This window comes from Erpetoichthys calabaricus, chromosome 5 (genome assembly GCF_900747795.2).
Source record: "Erpetoichthys calabaricus chromosome 5, fErpCal1.3, whole genome shotgun sequence".
Classification (NCBI taxonomy): Eukaryota; Metazoa; Chordata; class Cladistia; order Polypteriformes; family Polypteridae; genus Erpetoichthys; species Erpetoichthys calabaricus.
In genome coordinates this window covers 20,919,494-20,936,094 of record NC_041398.2, presented here as the reverse complement: position 1 = coordinate 20,936,094, position 16,601 = coordinate 20,919,494, and the positions used below count along the sequence as shown (strand labels likewise).

General features: G+C 41.9%; 1 pseudogene; it reads left to right on the top strand.

Moving 5' to 3' along the window:
• LOC114641661 (galactose-3-O-sulfotransferase 2-like) overlaps positions 1 to 8,917 on the top strand; it is a 35,451-nt pseudogene extending 26,534 nt beyond the window's left edge.
• Positions 8,918 to 16,601: the final 7,684 nt, after the last annotated feature.

The window sequence follows — 16,601 nt, the reverse complement described above, 5'->3', positions numbered from 1 at the left end:
TAGTTGGCCATGTGAAAAGCAATCTTGCCTCAAATCAATGCCAACCTTTTGTAGGGTCTGTCCATGAGACTTATTAATTGTCATTGTGAAGCGGAGACTTACTGGAAATTGGAGGCGTTTGAATTGAAATGGGAGATCAGAGGGTATAACGGGGATGTGAGGAATAAAAACTCTCTCCCCTGAGCCACCGCCTGTAAAAATAGTCACCTCAATTAGGTTCTTTTGCAGGCATGTGACCTGAAGTCTCGTGCCATTACAAAGTTTCGGTGGCTGTAAGTTTCTCAGTAACATTATTGGTGCCCCAACCTTCAAAATTAGATTATGATCAGGAGTGCCTGGAGGATTCAGAGTGTGGACCGAGCTGCAGGCTATGGACGTATATATGTACGTAAGTAGGATTCAGTTAGCGTTGGGAACCCGCGTACCAAATTTCTTGAAGATGGGCCCATTAAGTAACAAAGACCGTTGGAAAGTTCAATATGGCGGCCGACAGTGGTGTCATACCACCGAAATAAGTACGTACATCGGTTTCGATGAGCGCAGGGAAGCCGCCTACTAAATTTCGTGAAGATGGGGCCATAAATAAGAAAGTTTAACATGGCGGACGTTGTCGACTGTTATGACCGTTACGTGTAGAATTTCGAAATGAAACCTGCTTAACTTTTGTAAGTAAGCTGTAAGGAATGAGCCTGCCAAATGTCAGCCTTCTACCTACACGGGACGTTGGAGAATTAGTGATAAGTGAGTCAGTGAGGGCTTTGCCTTTTATTAGTATAGATGTATATGTATATATGTGAGTGTACATATATATACATATATATTTATATATAATATATATATCCATCCATTTTCTAACCCGCTGAATCCGAACACAGGGTCACGGGGGTCTGCTGGAGCCAATCCCAGCCAACACAGGGCACAAGGCAGGGAACAATCCTGGGCAGGGTGCCAACCCACCGCAGATAATATATATATAATATATATATATATGTATATAATATATATATATATATAGATTATATATATATTATATACTGCGGTGGGCTGGCACCCTGCCCAGGATTGTTCCCTGCCTTGTGCCCTGTGTTGGCTGGGATTGGCTCCAGCAGACCCCCGTGACCCTGTGTTCGGATTCAGCAGGTTGGAAAATGGATGGCTGGATGGATATATTATATATAAATATATATGTATATATATGTGTGTGTATGTGTATATATAGTGTATATTTATATATATATATATATATATATATATATATATATATATATATATATATATATATATATATATATATATATATATTATATATATATATAGCTGTACCGGGCCACACGTTGCTGTGGCTCAGTCTGGTTAAATGGAAAAGAAAGAAAAGAGAAAGCGCACGTTTCTAATATGTTTAATTTCACAATGCTTGTGGGTATACAATATTTTTTGTTGTTCCATTATCTGTGCAGAATGTTAGACTGAATAATATTGTTAAGTTCGTAGACATCTTTGTTTTTGGCCGCAAGAATAGCTCGTTCACTCAGCCAATCGTGATTCTTATAATTGGTTTGAATATTGGGAAATACTTTTTCAACCAATTCTTCTTTTGACGTCACTAAATTGCAGAAGTTATGAAGCAATGAAATTCGTCGTGAGTTCACATCAACCGGCACCTTTCCGTTCCCAATTTCCAGATTTCTCCAATCCCGTTATTGACAGTTTGCATTATTTGATCGTAAATGCCTTTTTGCTGAAGCGTTAGCTTAGGAATATTTGATTGCACATACGACAAAAGATCACCCGTGTTGTAATTTTGTTCATGACGCAATTCTACATCGAACAAAACAGCAGCAGATCGATTCGGTGATGGCATTCCCAATTGATTGGGAACTTTGTTCGCGATTTCTAAGCACAAATCTTCAATCATTATCAACGCTTAATTGTAGATGACTGCTGTGAAATCCATGTTTATATTTGAATATTACTTGCGTATTCGACAGAAAATATCTTCAGCCATGTGCGATTTATGTTTCTCCCATAACTGTGTTGGAGATGAAGGAGAGCAGGCGGTCAATATGATTGCAAACAATGCAGGAATTTGATTTGGATGTGACGTGTTGCACGCGTCATTAATGTATACATCCCAGTGTCAGTCGTTCTCCAATAAATTCAGAGCTTGACATGTACTTCGGAAAGTGGCATGTGTAACGCCGTTGACAATTCTCAGTTGCTGGAAAGACGTTGGACCGGACACATTTACCAACAGCATGTGAACAAAGAAGAATTCATCTTGATTGGGATGCACGGTGTACAGTCTGTCTATCGTAGTTTCTTTGAATATGCCAGGTTGTCCGTTGACTCGCTCTCCTCGTTTGCGTTGTTCAAATGATTTTCTACTCTCATTCCATGTGTAATACGTAGGCACTTCCGAATACAGCAGTGTTTTCGCAAACACGTCATTTTGACATAACGTAAAGAAAGCAGTTAACGTTGTAGTCGGTGGATTCAGGGCTATTTGTTGCACATTTGCAGCTGTGAAATAAACGCATTGTCCATTTTCTAGATGTACTGCTAAGTGAACAACATCTGGACTTCGTTCATGTATGGGAAATGAAAGAATTCGCCATATCTATCTATCTACAGCTTCATTGCTGCTTATGTATCTTCCAGCCTAATACTGTGCGATTTCATCGATATGTATGACCGCATTCCTATCACTTCTTTCTGGTTGCACGCCAAAAACTGCCATGTCGCTGCCTTTATTCACGTACTTACAAATGTATTTGATCGAAACATTGAAATAGAATCGTAAAATATTTAGTATGGCGTGTGTTGCTTATACGTCCAACAGATGGCGCTGTGTTTTCAAAAAAAGCATGTTTTTACCGGTCACAGGTGTGACATCTATATAATATGTATATAAAAACACGAGCGTATTCGAATGCAACGTTGTGTCAAAATTTCAAAGCAATCGGTGAAGAACTTTCGGAGATTAAAGGTTTTGAACAAACGAACATTTACATTTTTATTTATATAGATGTATATATTTATGTATGGTTGAAATAGTTTACTGTCAAATAAATGCAAAGAGTACACGACACGTGTTTCGCCCTCATTCTGGGCTCAGCAGGTGTACACACTCCACTGCACTCCCTCTCGGGAATCGAACCTCGGACGTCAGCGTCAGAGGCGATGCCCCTAACGTTGCGCCACGGCTTGTGGTTCGTTTATTTGACAGCATGTAGATCGGGGTAATTACATTCACTGCATTCGTAGTCTGTGTCATATATATGGCTTTGGCAGCCAAGCGCTTTTTTTCCAACCTAGAAGACGTCTCTTGAGATCCGTTTAATCGCCTCGTTGATTGCATGTCTTCCCAGGTAGTTTCAATACCCATTTCCTGCACCGAGTCATCTCCCCTTTTATGAGTGACTGTGTTAGTCGCCGTACTTCGTACAGGTCTTTGAACGCACTGAATACTTGTAACTGGTGTCGCCCGTTGGCTACTTTCAGCAGGGAATGGAAGCAATTGTTGAGTAACAAAAATTTTTTGTAAGTAATTTCGCATTGAAGAAATAGTAAAAACTTGATCACTTGGGTCAATACCTAAAGAAATACACACAGCAAATGCAATTGCGAAAACACCAGAATCTGTATGATTTAATTGTTGCTGTGCGTCTTCATAAACTATGGGAGGTTTGTAAGGAAACAAACATGCTGATCTGCTCCCATTTCATCTTACAGTACTCTACGACGGGAACTGATCTGATGTTCATACTAACCTGGCTTATGGCTCCGGGGCGATCACGCCTGAAATTACCAAGCGTTACTGTTTATGGCTGTGCATTGGAACATCCAAATCCTGCTTCCTCCTCCTGCTGCTTGCTATCGCTGCTCACCTACGCTACCACACCCGCCTGTCCTACCGGCTGCGTTGTGCTGTGCTGCTTCTACACTGCTATCAGCTAAGTATCACTCACTATTTTAGCGCTTTGAGTACTGAGAAAAGCGCTATATAAATGTAATGAATTATTATTTATTATTAAACACTAAAGTACAAAAACGAAGTAGAAAGTAACACTAAACTGCAACACCGCCGGGAGCACCGGCACACCGCGTCTACTAAACACTAAGAAACACTAAAGGAAAAAATACTATTCAGTAAGTACCACGTCTACTAAACAGTAAATCAGTAAAGGAGAAAGAACTAACCGCGTCAGCTCGGAGTGAAATGAAGTGAATGAAATCAGGTGAATGGGAGGGGAGATGATCACGTGACTCCCCCACCTGCCTTAACTCTCCGTCCCTCCACAAACATAGTGACATGGATCCCAACTCTCCTTTCGTACACCGCATCTACTAAACACTAAGTAGAAACACTAAAGGAAAAAATACTATTTAGTAAGCACCGCGTCTACTAAACAGTAAAGGAGAAAGGACTAAACACTATGGAAAAAGAACGGCAAGACGGCGTCAGCTGCGGAGCTCAGCTCAGAGCGAAATGAAGTGAATGGGAGGGGAGATGATCACGTGACTCCAACACCCACCTTAACTCTCCGTCCCTCCACAAACACAGCCACACGGATCCCAATTCTCCTTTATATATATATATATATATATACAAACATTTTTTCCAGCTAATAGCTAAGCAGTCCCCACCACTGGCTTTATTAAAAGGACACATTTTACTGTTGATGTCCGGCTTTTTTTTTTTTTTTTTTTTTACTTAAAAACAATCCACTGTAACACTTTATCACCCAAATGACTAACTAGTGAACCCCTGATTCTCATCCTTCTCCTTCCACTCCCAGTCTTTCATTCTTCCATTTCCATGCCCTACTAAGCGTTTAGAGAGCACACGACTTACTGTCATTAAGAATATAAGAAATCTGACCAAGAAGAGGAGAGACCGTTCAGTCCATCAAGCTCATTTGTCAGCTAATAATAATAAAAATAAAAATACATTTTATTTATATAGCGCCTTTCACATGCTCAAGGCACTTACAGAATAAATAAAGAACGGCAGAATATACAGTATATAGCATTGTACAAACCAGATAAATAAACAAAGAAGATTAAGACAGTAAATTCTGAAAAAAAAAAAAACAGACACCATAATTGATGGTCTAGCACACACATACAGGTTACATGAGCAACTTGACAGAGATGTAAACTGAGAGAAAGGTAATAAAGTCAAGTAGAGCTAAAAGCCTTCCTGAACAGATGAGTTTTGAGATGTTTTTTAAAAGAAGTCATGGAGTCAGCTGACCTGATTCATTTTGGTAGGTCATTCCAGAGTCTGGGCGCTATACAGCTGAAGGCCCTGTCACCCATGGAGTGTAGATTAGTGAGGGGCACAACAAGATTACCAGAATCAGAGGACCTTAGTGGGCGGGCAGGCACATAGTGATGGAGAAGGTCACTGATGTAGTTTGGTGCGAGGTTATTTAAAGCTTTGTAGGTTATTAGTAGGATTTTATATTCGATTCTGTAGGACACAGGGAGCCAGTGAAGACGGAGCAGGATGGGTGTGATGTGCTCGCTGCTGCTGGTTCGAGTAAGGACTCTTGCAGCTGAGTTTTGAATAAGCTGGAGCTGTGATAGAAGATTAGAAGGGGCACCTGCCAGTAGGGAATTACAATAATTGATGCGGGATGTGATAAAAGCATGGACAAGTTTCTCAGCATTAGAGAAGGAGAGGAAGGAGCGAACACGGGATATGTTAGAGAGGTGAAAGTAAGAAAGCTTCTTAATGTGATTTATGTGGGTGGAATAAGTGAGGGAGGAATCAAAAATGACACCAAGATTTTTTACAGTAGAGGCAGGTCTGATGAGATCACCGCCAAGATGGACTGGTGAAAGAGCTCATTTTATTAAGTTGCATTTTAGTCCCAATTTGCAGGAGTTCAGTTTTATTGCAATTTAATTTTAAAGAGTTCTGCTCCATCCAGGTTTTAATTTCACTAAGGCAGGTTGTGAGCTGAGAAAGCTCTGATGAAGTTCCACTTTTAACATTGAAGTAGAGCTGAGTATCATCTGCATAAAAATGATAACCCAGTCCATAGCTATGAATAATATGGCCAAGGGGAAGCATATAAATACAGAAAAGCAGAGGACAGAGCTCTGAGGGACTCCTTGTGTGACTGGCGCTGAGCTGGATCTGCTGTTGCCAAGACTAACAAACTCTTGCCTATCAGTCAGATAGGACTTGAACCACTGGAGGGCAGTGCCAGAGATACCCAGCATGTTCTCCATTCTGGACAGTAGGATGTCATGTCTAACAGTGTCAAATGCTGCACTGAGGTCTAACACAATTAATATGCTAGTTTGTCCAGAGTCTGCTGCCATAAGCAAATCATTGGTTACCCGTAGCAGAGCAGTTTCACAGCTGTGCCGCGCCCTGAAACCAGACTGAAAGGGTTCCATCAAATTATTAGAGGTTAGGTAATTGGTGAGTTGGGAGGCTACAACACACTCAAGAACTTTTGACAGGAAAGGTAAGTGGGAAATAGGCCGGAAATTGTTAAGATTGTCAGCATCAAGACCAGACTTTTTTAACATTGGGGTTACAGAAGCAATTTTAAAAGTGAGCGGCACAGAGCCAGTGTCAAGGGATGAGTTTATTATAATTGTAACAGTCGGGATTGTGGCATGAAGGCAGGATTTAAGTAGTGTGGTGGGGATGGGGTCCAGTACACAAGTAGTCAGCCTCATCTTACAAAGCAGGTTATTAACAAACGCAGATGTGACTGGTGAGAACTTAGAGAAGGAGCTGGATGGAGTGGGAAAACAGGGGGAGATCTAAACAGATGATGTATTTATGTTAGTTGAATTATTTAGATCTTTAATTTTGTTACGGAAAAAGTGGAGGAATTCCTCACAGACTTCAGTAGAAGAGGTAGTTGGACCAGATGCGGGTTCGAGTAGTTTATTAACTACAGAGAACAAAATCCTTGGGTTATCATGGCCACTTTCTATTATTCTGCCATAATGGGTGTTCTTGGCAGAAGTTAGTGCTTCTCTGTAAGCTCTTTGGTGGTCAGATGTGCACGGTGAGGCCAGTCTTACGTAACATTCTCTCAAGGCGTCGGCCAGCTGCTTTCATAGATCGCAATTCTGAGTTATACCAAGGAGCTGAGCGTTTAAAGGAAACCTCCTTATGTTTTAAAGGAGCTGTTTTATCTAATGCTGAGTGAAGGGCTGAGTTATAGTGGTGAACAAAACTATCTAGTGTTGATGGAATAGGTGCAGACAGTAAAAGATCAGAAATGGATCCAGAAAGGATAGAGGGACAGATATTTTTAAGGTTTCTGTAAGAAATTTGTCGTTTACAGGTAAGAGGTGGGAGAGGTAATGACACAGTGAAAAATACTGCTTTATGGTCAGAGTCCCAAATCAGTGCTGTAAATGTTGGCAACAGATAGTCCAGAAGTGCAGATCAGGTCCAATATATGACCACCAGAATGGGTTGGAAAATCAAGTAGTCCCAACATCTCATCCAGACACCTTTTAAAGGTTTCTCAAGGTTTCTGCTTCAACTTCACGTCTCGCTATTTTGTTCCAGAGGCCCACAAATCTTTACAAACAGAAGTGCTTCCGGGCTTCAGTCCTAAATGCACTTCGCCGAAGTGGGACATTTTATATCGACAGGGGTCATCCAACATTCCCACATAAAAGCATCATAAAAGCAGTTTGGATTTTGGACATGTGTGTGTGTGTGTGTGTGTGTGGCTACAGCTAAACATAAAATGTATTTTCCCCAAAGTAGCTGAGTGGCACAGTGGATGTCAGTGTTCCCTGCTCTCATGATTTTGTGGAGTTCTTCTCCATGAACTTATGGGGTTCCTCCCAGAGCTGAAAACCTGCTAAGCTCAACAATGTCACGAGATTCACCCTTCTGTATGCAGACCTCCAGGCTATGGAAGAGTTCACCTCCCACTGACCTCGGCGACTGGCACATGTCTCTTGTCTCTTACAGGTTCAGAAAGTGATGCCAGCAGACACCTTCTACTTTACCATTCTGCGCAACCCAGTCACACTGGCGGAGTCCTCCTACACCTACAATACATTTCTGGTACCGTCCTTCCATCGTTCTGCCAGCTTTGTAAACTTTATTGCCAATCCCTGGAAGTACTACCAACCAAAGCTACAGAATAGCTACTTGGCTCGAAACCTGCTTTGGTTTGACTTTGGCTTTGACCACAATGCTAACTTCTCACTCCAGGAGGCCCAGATTGGGGTGGCAGAAATCCAGCAATCTTTTAATCTCATCCTTCTAGCGGACTACTTTGATCAGTCAATGGTCCTCCTCCGGGATGCTCTCTGGATGACATGATCACGTTCAGGCTCAATTCCCGCAGTACTGTTGCTCGAAAGCACCTATCCCGAGCACAGGAAGACCAAGTAAAGCAGTGGAATGCTATGGACTGGTACTTATACCAACGTTTCAATAAAACCTTCTGGCAAAGGGTGGAGAGTTTTGGGAAAAGTAGGATGGACCAGGAGGTTGCCAGCCTTCAGGCCCGGCGAAAGGAACTAGAGAACCTCTGTATTTTGCAGGTAAGGAACGGAGAACAAAACAAGATTGGCCAAGCCAGGATCCTGGGATACGATCTGAATTTAAACCTCAGCCTTCCAGACAAAGAACGTTGCTTGCGGATGATCCTGACCGAACATCAGTATACAGATTTGCTGGACAAAAAACAGTTTCCAAGGACAGGAAGTGTGCCAAAGCAACTTGTAGCCAAAAGGAGTCGGCAGGCTCCAATTCAAGGTTTAGGAGTCAATAAAAGGAGTCGTGTCATCTGGCCACTGGGCAGGTTCAAGAAGAAGCTCCTTAGAGGCCAAGGACAGCACACTCCTCATTAGTACTGATGTATCCTGAGCAGACGGCCTATTATTTGAACTTGCTGTAAGTGCAAGTTGTAGGTGTCCCCTAATAGAACATTAAAAGATCTTGGTCCACTCCTGGTTGCCTTTACTAGATTTTGCTGTCTTGTCATGGAGCATTTTATAGTCCTCTATTCTGGGAAGTGGGTGCCATCTCCCTATTGCCATTGACGTATCCAAATCCTTTGGTTGAGGGAGGTACCCAAGTGATGTCACCCTTCAGGTCGAATTCTGGGGGATCTCTGGGGACTTTCAGAAAGCATTTGATGAGGTGCCACATGAGAGAGTGGGCATCAAACTAAAAGAAGTGGCAGTTCAGGGTGTGGTGGGTACAGAATTGGCTCAGACACCGGAAGCAGAGGGTGATGAGGAACCAAATCAGAATTGGCTGATGTTAAGAGTGGCGTCCAGCAGGGGGCAGTGTGGGGGCCGCTGCTGTTTTTAATATATAGAAATGATTTAGATAGGAATATAAGTAACAAGCTGAAAAAGTTTGCATATGATACCAAGATAGGTGGACTGGCAGATAATTTGGAATCCGTTAAATCATCAAAGAGGGACTTGGACAGCAGACAGGCTTGAGTAGATTTGTGGAAGATGACCTTTAATGTCAATAAATGTAAACAATAACATGTAGGAAGTGAAAATGTGAGGTTGGAAAACACAATGGGGGCTCTGAGAGTCCACCATATGAGAAGGATTTAGGTGTCTTAGTGGACTCTATGCCACCAAATCCCAGACAGTGTTCAGAAGCCATTAAGAAGGCTAACAAGAATGCCAGGTTATATAGCGCCATGATGTGTGGAGTACAAGTCACAGGAGGTTCTGCTCAAGCTTTATAACACACTGGTGAGGCCTCATCTGGAGTCCTGGGTGCAAAAAGAACATAGCAGCACTAGAAAAGGTCCAGAGGAGAGCGACTAGGCTGATTCGGGGCTACAGGGGATGAACAAAGAGGAATGACCAAAGAGGAATGACAGTAGGAGCCGAGTCTTAAGGAGATTAAGAGGAGACCTGACTGAAGTGTTTAGAATTATGAAAGGAATTAGTCCAGTGGATCAAGATGGTGATTTTAAAATGAGTTCATCAAGAACACGGGGACACAGTAGGAAAGCTGTTAAGGGGAAATTTCACGCAAACATTAGAAGTTTTTTTTTTTTTTTTTTTTACATAGTGAACAATAGACACGCAGAATAAGAGACCAAGTAGTGTGTTATTAATCATTAGGAAGAGTTTATTTAACTTAAACTAAAGAAGAACAAAAAATGGCAAAAAAAAGAGAATAAAAATAACAAAGGAAAAAGAAAGAGACTTGCCTGGAAAGAACCCAAATCCAAATATACTGCAAATGTCCACAAAAACAGAAGCACAAATCCAAAAAATCAGAATACGTCCAAACGGAACTCACAAAAAGAAACAACTGCACTCTGCCATTTCAATGAACCAATGAAGGAGCAGCTCCCCAGGTGCATATAAAAGCAGAGGGCGGTCCTTCAGATAACTGTTAGAGATGGCCCCGCCTCTTGGGAGTTCTACACACAAAACACAAGGAACAAAATCACATTTAAATACATAATATAAAAATCTCAAATAAGAAATTGATGTAACGTTATTAACAGAAATTACATTGAAATGGAAAAAAATGCATGAAAAATAATAAAAAAAAACAACAAAGAAAATAGATGATGAACGTGTGTGTAACATGACATGAGCCATCGAGTCGAGTCCGTACAGTTTGGTTGGTCACTTCATGGTAATCGCTTATCTCGATTAGCTGATCCCAATTAGTATGTGGAGTCTTGCTGAGTGCCCAACCCCCTGTGTGTGTCCCCAGGTTTCTATGTGCAGATCTGTCAATGATGGTAACTCCAACTCAGAGTATTTTTGAGCACTGGCCATTATGTGCAGATCTCTTACACTGTAAACAGTTTGAATGTCAGCAGTCAGTATTAGCTGATTTCTGGGTGGTCTATTAGGTTGCTTCAGTTTGATTAGTTAATTGCTTTTTCGTATATGAAATATACAGTAGGTTAAGTATTGCAAACATCCAAAAATTCGATGTCGAGATTTTGATGAATGTCAACGTTTTAGACCTCCCTGTCTTTCTCGTATACGAAGTATAGGAAAATTATTGTAGTCCTCGAAAATTTAAATTTCAAGAATTCAATGAATTTCGATGTTTTAGACCTCCTTGACTTTCTCGTATACGAAGTATAGGAAAATTATTGTAATCCTTGAAAAATTTAATTTCGATATTTTGATGAATTTCGACGTTTTAGACCTCCATGACTTTCTCATATACAAAGTATAGGGAAAGTATTGGAATCCTCCAAAAATTACATTTTTAGATATTTATGAATCTCAACGTTTAAGACCTCTCGGAGTCCAAAAATGCCTTTTTTGGAATTATGTCCGTTTGTGTGTGTAAACATGATAACTTGAGTACGCTTTCACTTCGGTCAACTAAGTTTTGCAAACAAGTGTTAGGTACAAAAAGTAGATTTCTATCAACCTTTGAGCTATTTCTGCTAATCGGAAGTGATACTTTACCTTTAATTCATGCAGCTGCAGAGTTCGATTTATTCAATTTTACTTTTATAATAATTGTTCAAGGTATAATCAATTTGATTTGTTGTTGATAGTTCTTTAATGAATAGAATATAAAAATATAATCATTGTCTTGCAGTTTATTTCTCAAATATCCATCCCCATATCTGAGTATACGAGAGTCTGGGGGAGACCACTCCTGATTTTTTGTAATAATTGTAATGTAGATTCAGTATAGATATCGGTACACCATCAGATTGAATTGTTTGCTAAGTGAATATAAACAGTTACATGGAAAAAAAATCTGATTTAAGCCAAAAATTGGAATCGAGTCACTTTTTGACTGCAGTCTGATTGTTACTTGGAGCAACACAGAGATTTGAACGCCACCAGTACGGACCTCCCAACTCCTTTTTCTCATTGTGACTTTTATCTACCATTGCTACAGGATTATTATTAGTTGCCATTGACTCAAGTTCGAGTTCCTAGCAACTTGATAAATAGAAGATCTAAAAAGAAGTCGGTTTTGTGCTACTCTGGCGAGGTCCTCCAGTGTCATCGCCATGGTCATCATCAAACGTGTCCTGCCAACTGGTTCTCTTTGTAGCGGGGCTACATAGTTATAGTGTTGTCAAATGTTAGTACTAAGTGCGTCTTGTTTCCATCATCCCGTTTGCTGTTTATGTGTGTGTCAGTGAATGCCGTCCCCGTAAAGGGGGACAGATGATGTAAGGAGACCGCAGCCCCAAACCTGGAAAACACCTGTTCACTATCAATCAATTACATCCATCACAGGACTATTTAAGCAATCAGGAGGGAATAGCCAGGGGAGAAAGGAGAGGAGAGAGAAGGAGACTTTCATTTTCACGACCACGAACCGTCTGTACCTGCTGTATTCCGCATTTGCATCCAGTTTGTTTTTCATTCCGCCGGACTTATTCCACTACCCTCATCGCGAGAGACCCCGGGGTCGGACTTCATCATCCACCACGCGCCAAGGATTCACGGGGAGGCTGTTTCATTTTGTTCCGGGAAATACAAACACTCCACATATCGGTTAACCAGTCATCTGCATTCAGGACAATTGTTACTCGGACTCAAGTTCACGACCATTCATCTCCGTATCTCATTCATTTTTGTTATTTGTGTTGTCTGTTATTTGTTACAAGGGTAACGGAGGGTTTATTGTGTATTTATATATATATATATGTATGTATGGTGTTGTCACGTTGTTGCTTTGGTGGAGGGATATATATATATTTATTTATTTTGCTATTTTTCTTGTTATTGTTTCATTTAGTATAATTAATCACCTGTTTTACATATCTGTTTTTGGCGTGCTTGATTAAACCGTCGATTGTGGGGAAAATTTTCATTTGTTAAGAGGTACGGCTTGTTATTTAGATTCAGCTCAGTAGTTTATCCAGGCCACAGGTCTTGGAGGTGTAGCTACCGGCCGGGTAAGGGGTCGGCCACTACATCTTCACCGGGTTCCTTCGATCTTCCCAAACATGATGTCCTTCTCCAGAGATCTCTCTCTTCAGACGATGTGACCAAAATAAGACAGTTGTACCTTTATCATTTGGGCTTCAAGCGACATAGCCAATTTGATCTCTTCCGAAAATCGATTCGTTAGTTCTTCTGGTGGTCCACGACACGCATTGAATCCTTCTGCCGCAAATGAGTGAATCGTCTTTCTGTCTCATTAGTTCAGTGTCCAGCTTCTGCATCCGTAATTGACCAATGAGATGAGTGTGTGGATGAGTCTGATCCTCGTTTTGAGTGCGATTTCCTTGCCTTTGATTACTTTCTCCAGAACCTTCATTGTAGAGCGACCAAGTGCTGTTCTGTGGAGTATTTTGTCACTGCTAGTTGCTTCCATGTCTACGAAAGATCCCAGGAGAATGAAACTCTTTACAACTTCAATTCTGTTGCCTTCAATCTCAAAATAGCCATCATTTTCCATATGTTCCTAATCTTTGTCTTGTTTTTGTTCAGTTCTAATCCCGTGTTATGACTTTTGGCTTTGACTCTTCTCAGTAGGTACAGCACGTCTTCTTTATTATTGCTGAGGAGCGTTGTGTCATCTGCATAGTGCAGGTTGTTTACATTACGGCCTCCAACTTTAAAACCAACGCTCTCATTTTCCAAATGTGCATTTCAGAATTTCAGCTTTGCCATAGGTGTTCAACAGGTAAGTTGACAAGTTGTCACCTTATCCACTACCGGATTAAGGGGGACGGATTCCCCACTGATCCCCAAAGCCAGCACCTACACTATATTGCCAAAAGTATTTGGACCCCCCCCTCCAAATAATTGAATTCAGGTGTTCCAGTCACTTCCATGGCCACAGGTGTATAAACTTGAGCCCCTCGGCATGCAGGCTGCTCCTATAAACATTTGTGAAAGAAAAGGTGGCTCTCGGGAGCTCAGTGAATTCGAGCCTGCTACCCTGACAGGATGCCACCTGTGCAATAAGTCCATATATGACATGTCTTCGCTACTAAATATTCCACCGTCAACTATATTATAACAAAGTGGAAGCAATTCTGAACAACAGCAACTCAGCCATGAAGTGGTAGGTCATGTCAAATCACAGAGCGGGGACAGCGCATTGTGACGATGAGGGTTCCGCTCCATGCTCCCATCTTGCTTCTGGGAGCCTTTGAACCCGACACCGTCGGTAATGTCACCGACGAGCTAGGCAGTGAAGCACAACAATGAAGCAAGGGGATGGTGCAAAACGTGCAAAGTGCTTTGATTAAAACAGCAAAAAACCAAAACAAAGTGTCCACATAAATAGTGCAGTGCTTCAAAGTTAATAAATAAATAATCCAATAAAAATGAGTGAACAGTGGAGGTTAAAAACACAATAGAAGACAATCCTTTAAAAACCCGAGGTTAAAATAATGTCTTCTTTCTACTGGTGACTCCCCTGCTGCTCCCGTCCAGGCTATGCACCAGGGTAGTCACCCTACCTGCAGCTGACCTTCTCTCTACTGCCTTCTTCTGGTCTGTTCACCTCACCGATCCCTGGCTCCGGTACGCTTCACCAGAACGTGAATCCCAATTAATTTTACTGAATCAGCCCGCAATCTAGGAGTTATCTTTGACTCTAGCATGTCATTTAAAGCGCATATTACAAAGTTGTCCAAAACATGCTTCTTCCGTCTTAAAAATGTTAGGGAATTAAGGCGCTTTCTAAATAAACAGGATTCTGAGAAATTAATTCATGCATTTATCTCTAGTAGGATTGACTACTGCAATGCGGTGTTCACTGGATGTTCAAACTGTTCTCTATACAGCCTCCAGTTAATCCAAAATGCGGCTGCAAGAATTATTACAAGAACTAGAAAATACGAACACATAACTCCAGTTCTTAAATCCTTACACTGGCTCCCGGTTAAGTTTAGGGCAGATTTCAAAATCCTCCTTTTAACATATAAAGCATTAAATGGCCGAGGTCCGGCTTACTTGTCTAAACTTATCATGACTTACAAACCAGAGCGCACGTTAAGATCTCAAGATGCTGGTCTGCTTATGGTTCCAAGGATTAATAAAATAACAATGAGAGGTCGAGATTTTAGTTACAGGGCCCCTAAACTGTGGAATGGTCTGCCTGCTACTATAAGAGATGCCCCTTCGGTCTCAGCTTTTAAATCTCACAACTTCAGTTTAGCACACCCTGACTAGAGCTGCTGATTAACTTTACAAACTGCATCTCTGTTGTTAGTCATTAGCACTAAAACATAAGTAACATGAGAGTTAGAATTGGATACTAACCCTCACCTACTCGGTTTCTCTTCTCGGTACTCAAATGTGGCACTTGGTGTCACGGCCCACCTGTCAAGTTGTTTTGTCTGCCTAAGGTAAAGTCATCCCTGATGGAGGATCGCAGGAATCGTGAGAAAGAGGAGTCCTTTCATCGGATTGGCTGGCCCAACACTGTTTCAGCCGTGGAATGGCCAAAAGGGGGAGGCAGCTTGATGGATGAGGTCTCCAGGACTCTATAAACAAATCCAAATCTTATTATGTGATATCATCTACTGTTAAATTCTGCTCCGTACTACTAAAAAAATTGTATTTTTTATTGAGGATTTGTTCTGTTCTGTGTATTGTATTGTATTGACCCCCTTCTTTTGACACCCACTGCACACCCAACCTACCTGGAAAGGGGTCTCTCTTTGAACTGCCTTTCCCGAGGTTTCTTCCATTTTTTCCCTACTAGGTTTTTTTGGGAGTTTTTCCTGGTCTTCTTAGAGAGTCAAGGCTGGGGGCTGTCAAGAGGCAGGGCCTGTTAAAGCCCATTGCGGCACTTCCTTTGTGATTTTGGGCTATACAAAAATAAACTGTATTGTATTGTATTGTACCGTGACATGGGCGCTCACGCTGGGGGGTTCATTTCCCAAGTCTCGACTCCCGCTGCGAGACATCCTCATTCCGGTCACTCCCGCTCCTCACTAATACTCAGTGGGAGCAACCACTACCGACTGCTCCTGGGGTGCCGGCCAAACACCCAGGCTCACTGCTCAGCTGCATCTGTTCTCTACAACAAGCACCTTCGCTCGTTCATGCACAGGCTTCCTCCTCCCTGCTTCCTGCCTTCTCTCCTGTAACCTCCATTCATTTTTTTCTTCCTCCCCCATAGCCGCCTCGCGCTTACCTTATTTATCACGGGGATGTGGATCAGGTGTGGCAATAAGCAGCTCCGCCAACAATTACGGATGCGGACGACTCCTCACCTGTGCACTTAAGCAAGGACCGCACGCTACACGATTTTACCAGCCACACTACCGCGCCCCCTCTCTAAGCTGCGAGTGCGGCGACGATTTATTTAAAAAGTGGCCTTTTTGACTTGAGCTGTAGGTCCGCTACACTACGTTCCTCCCCCCATAAGCTCCAGTTGCACGGGAAGGCCCCATGCCATTGCCAACCCTGTGCAACTGGCAGCCCAGGTCCACATCTCGGCTACACTACCACTGCACTAAAAGGAATAAATAATAAAGCACTAAAAACAATCCCACACTAAAACTAACCCAAGCCCCCCTCCCCCCCCCCTGTAAAAACAGGACATTAAAAGAATAAGAACTTTAAAAAGACAATAAAATCAATCAAATAAAATGCTCTGTCCTTTAAAATGTCCTGTCTGGCACCAATCCCACTTGCTGTACCGTCGG